The 8,877-nt window shown below is 45.2% G+C and overlaps 1 pseudogene; it reads right to left on the reverse strand.

The window, feature by feature from the left end:
- The window catches only part of LOC104163408, a 31,436-nt pseudogene extending 23,329 nt beyond the window's left edge, over window positions 1–8,107 (reverse strand).
- Window positions 8,108–8,877: the final 770 nt, after the last annotated feature.

Here is an 8,877-nt window from a genome sequence, read left to right on the forward strand (position 1 = left end):
TGTCCCTTGTGGATGTCCCAGATACCCAGGGGCATTTTAAATGACACCAGTGACGCTAGATGCCAAAGTTTTCTGTAACTGAGCACCACCCTTCTCTCTTTCAGTTCTGCATTGGTAAAATCAGGGCAATGGCATTAGCCAGCCTTGGGCAGGGTTGAAGATAAACTAGGGAGACTGAGCTGCTGCTGGAATACAAAGGCATTAATGGCAGTTTAAATACAAAGGCATGGATGATTGCTTATGCCGTAGAAGTTGGAGGCAGTCACAAAAGAGGACCCTCTTTCCTGCCAGCAGTGAAAATCAGTATTATTGCACAGAATATGAGAGAGATGCTCTTGCAAAGGAATCACACTGAAGTAGTATACTGTAGCCTCCAACATAAATCTGTCTTAACTGACTTAAGTTAGCAGTTCAGTGCTGTCTGGATAAACTACTAACCAAATAAAAATATGCATCATTTTACCTGCATTCTGCTTTGGTTTAGAGGTTGTTCTTTCATTGTTTGCTACTCTAAAGAAATCCTCAAACTAGAGGTGAACATAGTCCTTCGAAAAGAAGAGAAGCTGCATCCACAATATGTTGGCATACACAATTTTTTGCTCTCTAAGTCAGTCTCCTCTCTCTTATGCTGGTGCTACTTTACCAGTTTAGCATAGGCTGAGATGGAGTTGCACACGCAGGAGGTAGAAATAAGATCTGGCCCTGTCTGTTTGATAGCTCAAAATCTGAAAAGCAGTTTCCTAAACTGTTTCCTGTTCACCTTTCAACTGTGGAGACATGGGCTGGGCTGACGACAATCCTAGTAGGCAAGTTTTTCTGGTTGATAGAAACCTGACATTTGTCTGGGCAGCAGAAGGCCACTGACTGCCAGGAGGGGATTATGTAGCCTGTCATTAAGCCGGGACTGCACTCAACGCTTCCATCTGTGCCAGCATGTTTCTGCAGCAGTGCTTGGTAGTGCCTTCCGTGGGCAAAGTGAACACAGTGTGTACCGTCTGCCTTTCTTACTGCTGGAGGGGCAGAATTTTTCAAGGACAGAGGTAGATTGTCTTTCAGCACGGAAGAAAAGGATGCAGAGGCAGACACGGGCTGTTACCTGGATGAAGAGAATGTTACACAGACAGGCTTAATCCTTTCCACAAAAGAACGATGGGGAAGCACTGGGCACCAGAACTGATGACATTTGCTTGCTGACACATTGAGCTGACAGTATTGATTGTACCGCGTGATGTTCACTCTATGTGCAGCCTCCTTCTCTTTACAGAGGACCCAGAGCAGGGGCATGCTGCATTTCTGGAGCAAGCCCACCACTGCTTCATTCAGGGCATCCTCATTCTTCTGTAGCTGCCCTGTGATGCCATGTCATCACACCTGGAAAGGAGCAGGGGAGAAAAGGCATGACCAGTTCAGCGAGAGATTAGCCCGGTAGCAATGCATGAGAAAGCAGATTTCTGATTGTTAATGTGCATAGAGAGAGGGAGAAATCCTCTGTGGGTAGAAGGAAAGGAAGCGAGTCAATGCTGGTGTGGGAATAGCATTAATGTGCTCCCTAGAGTCTTGGGAGTCGTGGAGGACCCTTTCCATGGAAAGCCCAGTTGTCCCAAATAAATGATTCTGCAGGACTGCCAAAGGAAAGGATGTTGCGGAGAGATTATATTTTTACCTTTTAGGCTCATACTTTGATATGCTGACAGAGGGGACAATGCTGCTTATAGACTGGTATAACCAAGCACAATCAGAATGTATTTTGGCGCAGTCAAATGTCACTTTTAAAAACCTGCTTGGTAGCAAAGAAAGGAAATAGTTGCCGAGTGTAAAAAAGATAGAGCAAAGAGCCTGTGATTCATGCTCTGATCATGTTCTGTCAGTATGTCTGTGCAGTGGAGTATGTGAATAACTGGTGGAGTTTGATAATATGCTTAAATACTGTTCCCGCTGCTAGGCATTAGCATGGCTGCTTGACAACACAGCAGAGAGGCAAGTCACATACCCCAGGAAAGGCTCGACAAGCTGCGGTGAACTGCAGGACTCTGGCTCTTCTGGCAATACGTAAGCAACAGAAGCAAAAATGAATTTAATCCTTTGACTGATGTGCCTTTTGGGTAGCTTTCCTCCAGCTTTGTGTTACTAGAAACAAGCCTTGGCTTGAGTTTTTTGGGTTTTGTTCCTTTTCAGAGTATCTGTAAGGATTATATTTTTAATCAAGGCCAGTGGCAACACGTTGAAGAATCATGAAACACCCTTACTGTTCTTTGTACGTTAAAATGCTCAACTGTTGCGTCACTGGTCAGACGTTTGCACAATCAGTGTTTTCAATTAATTGTTACTGGAAAGGATTTCTGAGACGCACATTTCTGTGCGGCAGAGCCAGTCTCTGGCTGCAGTACTTCTTTAAGGCAACATAGATACATTAATTTGCACCAGCAAAATACTTTTCCCAGTGTTGCTGTATGTGAAAACCTATGGAAGTTTGATGTGATCTATTCATACAGAGGGCTTGCCCTCTACGTCTTGGCCTCACATCTGACCTCACTAAGTGCATGTTCCAGCTTACTCGGGGTTAGAGACAGGAGTATGGCTGAAGCAGCCCTGGTCTGCACTTACTGTGCCAACATAATGCACTACCGTGCTCAAAGTGAGCTTCTTCCCCTTTGCCTTTGCCTCCCCTGGGCTTGAGGAGGTTGGGTGGTTTGCCCGGATGGTTATAATGGCAGCCTTCAGTGGCCATCAGTGGCCTTGGGGAAGATACATATGCTGGCCAAGCCCCTGGGTCTGGCACTATAGGGCTAAGAGGGCACCTTTCTGCTCCAGCTTCTTCCCTGCTTTCACCCTGGCCCCGGTGATGCCCCCTCCGGAGCTCTCCAGACTTCAGACCCATGGGCTGAGTAACTTTGTCAGCCACTATTGGAGAGAAGATGAACATGTTAATTGGAGTAACAGGAAGAAAATCACTCATTGTCCCCATCTCCTTGCTGCATACACAGGAAAATGATTACAGCCTCTGCTTTCAGGGGCAGGCAACCTCTCCAGCCCTGCTGGGAACTCACTGGGAAGGAGAGAAGGGAAGCAGGTCTCAGCTCTGTCCCTTCACACACTCTCCATTCAGCAGAGCTTGCTGGATGGAGCACAGGCAATAATACACACCTCAAACAAGGTGTCTGGGCTCCCATATGCTCCGGGAGGTATGTGCCTGTTTGCTCTACCGTGGCTCCAAAACCACCTGCAAAGCAGGGTTGTTCAACAAAGAAGGATCAAGTCCTTAGCTGACAGCTCGGCCATCTGGCTAGGCCTGCTGCCCTGTGGCAGCTGTGAATGCCAGCTCTGACTCTCAAAAGCACATCTGTTCATTTAAAAAAAAAAAAAAATCAGTGTGTTGTTTAAGATCATTTTATATTCCCCGGAAACAAGAGTCTGCTTTTAGCGGCTTTTTCAATCTTAACGAACTGGCTGAGCCCTTAGCATGCTGGCTTTGTCCTGGTTTGCTGTCACCAAGCGTAAGATCTCAACTTACCTCCATCTTCTCCACCTCTGCCTGCTCAATTCTTGGCTTCTGCTTGAACTTCATAGTGCCCAAGTGCATCATACCCATCGTCAGCTTGTAAACACAGATCCTCTCTTCTGGACTGGAGCCCAGGACATCAAAGGCCACCTGGCAGAAAGGACACAGACCCCCACAAGGGAATTCTTAATCTGCACCATAAACTGGAAGCCAGCCCATAGTGCTAAACATCTACAATAATTTTCCAGCCCATTGAAATTTGACCAGCCAGGTCCCTTCAGACTAGCAGAGGACAGAGTAGCTTAATGTTGCCGTAAACCAGCGCTCTGCTTTTCTTTCGTATACTGATTTATACCAGCTAAGAACCATGTGCTTTGACAGCAGTTGTTCTAAGTGTCTCTGCTACCATAAGTAAAATGCAACGTATCATCTGGGATATCAGCTCATTCCACTCTTCACCATGCTTTTTAAAATCAGCGGGACATGAGCAGCAGCATCCCCTTGTAGCAATTATCCCACATCTCAGCCAGCACAGACAGGAGGACTGGGTAGCTCTGCTGGGAACATTGTGCTTTGCTCTCACAGCATGCCCGGAGAAGGGAGAGCACACGACTCTGAACATGCCGGAGAATCTTGCGGTGTGTTACTCGTGAGCCATGATTTGGGACTGCCTGTCTTAGCGGCTATGAAAATCCTATCTGCTTTGTACAAAAGGCTTGTTTGCGATGTACAAATCCTGGAAGCTGTAAAATATCAACAGCTGCTAGAAAGGGCACTGTAAGTTCAGCAGCTGGAGACTGTTTGATCTCTCTGTAGCTCAAGTCCTGCTTATAATAACAGTCTCAGGAGCCAGCAGATATTCCCAATAAGCTCTTTTCAGTAACAGATACTCTTCAAAATGATATTAAAAAGGAAAATGTCTGTCAAAACCAGACAAAGGGTCAAGTCTTCCTCTTACAAAAGCTACTCCTTGAGATTACATATGTATGCGAGATGAGCAGGTTTTAACCCATGGTCTCTGCCACAGCTTTCAGATCTGTCAGTTTTCAGGCTTCAAGCAAACCCTATAGCTAGCTCGTTTGAAGTCCTGCAAACCCCAGGCCATTGAACGTTAACCAGAAACTCCTACGTCAGGCTCATTGGCTCTGGAGCAGATCTTTTACATTCCGGCTTCAGCTCACAGACAATTGAACAAATCTTTAGGCTATCCCTAGCTGCTCTTTCAGTAGCTTATTTATCCTCAGGTTGAAGAAGCTGAATTTTATTCCTAGGGGAAACTTAGGCCAGGGAGGGCAGCATCCTGTTTGCTCTATTTTCAGTTTCACTGATCTTTCTCTAGACTTACATTAGCGAGAAGTGGCTCTTCCCCATCATCGCGTTGTCTGCTGTGATCACACCTTGATGCACCCAGTGGTAACGATTAGGATTGGGCACAAAGAAGCAGTTTCTTCAGCAAGAGACAGACCAAGAGGTGGTTACCCCGATTGCCATCAGTACAATCAGGGCATAACATGAGCTTTTGGACTGGAGATTGAGGGTTGGACCTGCCTGGACGCGATTCGGTGCAACTTGCTGTAGGTGACCCTGCTTTGGCAGGGGGGTTGGACCAGGTGATTTCCAGAGGTCCCTTCCAACTCCAGCCAATCTGTGATTCTGATTCTGTGATTCTGTGCTGCTTCTAGGTGTCAATTCCTGAGCACGTTTTGAGTGCTCTTCACTTAAGAAAAAAGCCTTTTGTAGGATGAGTTGCTTAGGCTACCTAGGAGATTTTGACATAGCAGCCGCGTCAAAGTAAGTGGGATTGAACACCCAAACCTTTTCAACAGTATCGAAAAACTTGTCCTGGCTGTCTTTCCTGTCCTGAGGAGACGTAAGCAATTGACGTGAAGCAGCTCAACACTTCAGTTTGAAAATGATCATTTTTACGTTAGTGGCAGCCCTGCCAGATCAAGCGGGACCTCACCATGCATTGATCAAGATAAGGGAAGACAGCTTTCTTTTCTCACTCTGGCCTGCCTAAGGAAAAGTCACTTGCAATCCTCTTCTTCCTGGGTAATTAGTAACAACCCCCCACTGCAGAGAACCTATTTCAATCTCTAGCCAAGCACAGTTCTGGTGAGTAGGTTTCTTATTCTACAAACAGAGGATCGAGCAGGGATGTGTGCATTAAAGGGAGTGAATAAGACAAAGTGCCATACCAATAAGTACAAGTTTCTTCTTGGAGAGAATCTGATGGAAGGTATGATAATATCTCTTAGTTACTTCCTGGGAAATGACATGTGCCTTCTCCAGACCTGGAACACAGAGGGAAGCACGTCCAGGTGTAGGCAGCAGCTGGAGGTTGAAAAATCATGGCCCTAGGGATGTCAGTGAGAATTTTGCTTTTGGTATCAGTGAAACCAACATTTTGCCAGCGTCCTTTGGAAGTCCTGTGAGTGCAGCAAGAACCATAGTATCGTTCAGTGATGCTCTCAGAGCATGCTTTTAAGCTTCACAACATTCGCACTGGCACGAGTTTTAGTACAGCTGTTTTGGCAGCTAGAGAAATGGAGGCAAGAGATGCCATCGCTTGTCCGGTTACATCATTGCTGGGTTCAGGAACAGATCTCCAGACTAACTCATCTTGCTTCTAAGCATCCTCTGAATTGCCAGTGCGCAGTTTGTAAGATGACCTGTGAAACATCTCTTTATACTGCCATTTCTTTCTGAGAAGAGCTCTGGAAAAGATGTTTTGTACCTATAATCACTCTGTCCTTACCTTCTTTCAGGCACTAACATGCTTAGTTTGGCATCTAGTCTCCACAAAAAACGTCCTCTGGACCTCACTGTATCAATTCATTCAGCTGTACCAAATGACCAGACCTTGCTGGCAGTCCTGGCTGGGCATTTCTCATCCTTGCCTCTCAGCTGAAGTCTTCTGTCCATATAGCTCTGCTGGTGAACAGCATCATGTGAGTTCTTCAGACGAATTTGGGTTGACTCAAACCACCTTTATTGTCTATTTTAGTTAGTCCAAGTGACTTCAGGGAGCACTCATACAATCCCATCTGCCAGCAGAGCTCCAGCAAGGGTGCAGAAGGACCTTGCGCCAGTGCTGCTCCTTGCACAGTGAAGGTCTGTCCATGCCCTTGCTCTCTAGGCTGGGCTGGAAGAAGCTACAACCTGCCAGTAAACAGCCTGGACTTGCCTTGGTCTGCTGTCCGGGGAGGCAAATCCAACATATGGTCACTGGGTGTGATGCAAATCTGGGATGAGTTGAAAGTAGGAGGGATGCAGACAATCCCACATTAAAGAATGACTGGTCCATATGTTTCCTCTCTCCTTTTTCTGCATGCTGAAGGGCTTTAGTCAGGAAGCATGGTGGGGTGTTTTTACCTTGAGAGCTGGCGTTTGTGGTTCTCAATTTAGTCTTGAATGCACGTGTGCAAACAAAGAACAATGCACCTTCCCTGGATAGCTATTTTTAGGGTCTTGGTTGCAAGACAATTATAGTGTTGTACTGATGAACGTGAGTAATGGTTGCAGTATAATTGTAGAATGAAACGTGTACAGCTTTTGGGGGAGGCTTGTGCTGTTTATGTGGTCACTGAGTCTCATAGGCAACTAAAGAAAGAAGAAATAAATTTGTCATCATCTAAAGCATGTAACTTCACTGTGGAAGTAGGGGGAGATTTTGGTTTCAGTTAGAGCAGTGCAGATCCCTCAAGTTAACAGAATTCATTTCGGATTTGCACAAGTCTGATGTAATCAGAACAGGGTCCATTCAACACAAGAAAAAATCCAAAGCAACATTAATATAAAGAATTATGTGCTTCCTTACAACTCTCAGTGTTAGCCCAGCCAGCTTGCCTGTGCTTCCAAAGTGAATTCAGATAAATTTGACTTAGATGAGAAAATAAAAGATGAGTCTGTTAATCAAGATTGCAATATCTGTAAGAAAACAGAAAGTAGCTGAGAGGTTCTGAGCGTTCATCAGGGACAGACAGGATTGCCTGTAGGGGCAAATTTGCAAGTCAGTGAGAGGAAATTTAATCTTTTCAAAGATCAGATCTATAAAAAACCTCTTTCTTCCTGGATTCTGTATTAGAGCTTAAAGAAATCCTCCTTTCTCTGCAGCATATGGCAGAAGTATGTAGCACACAGAAAAAAAGGAATGAGACTTCAGTTGAAAACCTCAATGTTTCACATTTTCACTGACAATTTCAAAATTAAAAATAATCTGCAAAATATGGAAGCATTTTGAATCTTTCCAGAAGTAAACAGTTGAAAGGGCATTGATTTGGGGTTGATCAAGACTATTTTTTTCTTTTCATGTATAAAAATATGAAGTCAAAACAAAATCGACTGGCAAACTTAGTTGGAGAAAATGGGAACCAATAATGCTTCATGTGAAATGTTCGTAAATATGATCTCACTTTGGTGCTTGGGGGAGCATTTTAAAATAATTTTTGTTTTTATTTCTTCTGAGGGAACATCTTTGTATGACCTACCAGTGACCTATCAGTTGAGGGCTGGTACTTACAAAATGGGAGGAATTGTTCTTCCTCATAGCTTTAACATTATCAAGGGACTCCAGAACAGGATTCACCTGGATGATTCCAGGCCTTCCTACAAAAATAAGATAAAAGTCAGCATCAGCAGGATGCTCAACACTGAAGACTTAGGCATTGAGCACAACTGCTCCTCACCATCCAAAGCAACCCAGTAAATGCATTTTTTGTCAGTCAGCTCCCACAGAAAGCTGAACGACTACTGTGAGCAGTAATTCCTTTTCAGGTTCAGCCCTACCAAAGGCTCTCCACAGAGGTCCAGCCTCGTGGCTTTGGGACAGGCAGGAGTTTAGCTGTTCTCCTCAGTTCCAAGAAGGAACACCAAATGCAAAGTGTAATGCAGTTTTCAGTGCTTAGTACTTCAGTCTTCCAGAAAAGAGGTTTTGGGATGTGCCAGGATTGAGACCCGCAGGGGAATGGTAGGGCAAGGCTGGGATCTGCAGGCGGAAAGCTAGGGAAGAGTGAGGTTTATTGCTTGTAGGAAGAGGAAGGTTATTCCAAGGGTAGAGGGCAGCATAAGACAGGCTAGGAATGTGTGTAGGGGGGGGGACAGCCTAGGGGGAGAAGTTGTGGAGGAGGAAACAGGCACAGAGGTACAAGCTGGGACATGACAATCCAGAGCTCTGGCGGTGAGGAAGCTGGAAGGAGAAATAGGAAGCCACCAAAAGAATCCCACAAGGCTAGAATAACAGGATTTTTGCTGCAAGGCCATGTGTGGCTGCTATTTATGTCTTTAAATTCTGAATTGTTTTACTGACCCCCATAGTAGAGTGAGAGGGGAGAGGAAAAAGAAAGAAAAAGAAAGAAAAAGAGGAGAGGAGAGGAGAG

Source organism: Cariama cristata, unplaced genomic scaffold (genome assembly GCF_000690535.1).
Source record: "Cariama cristata isolate BGI_N322 unplaced genomic scaffold, ASM69053v1 scaffold10756, whole genome shotgun sequence".
NCBI classification, from domain to species: domain Eukaryota; kingdom Metazoa; phylum Chordata; class Aves; order Cariamiformes; family Cariamidae; genus Cariama; species Cariama cristata.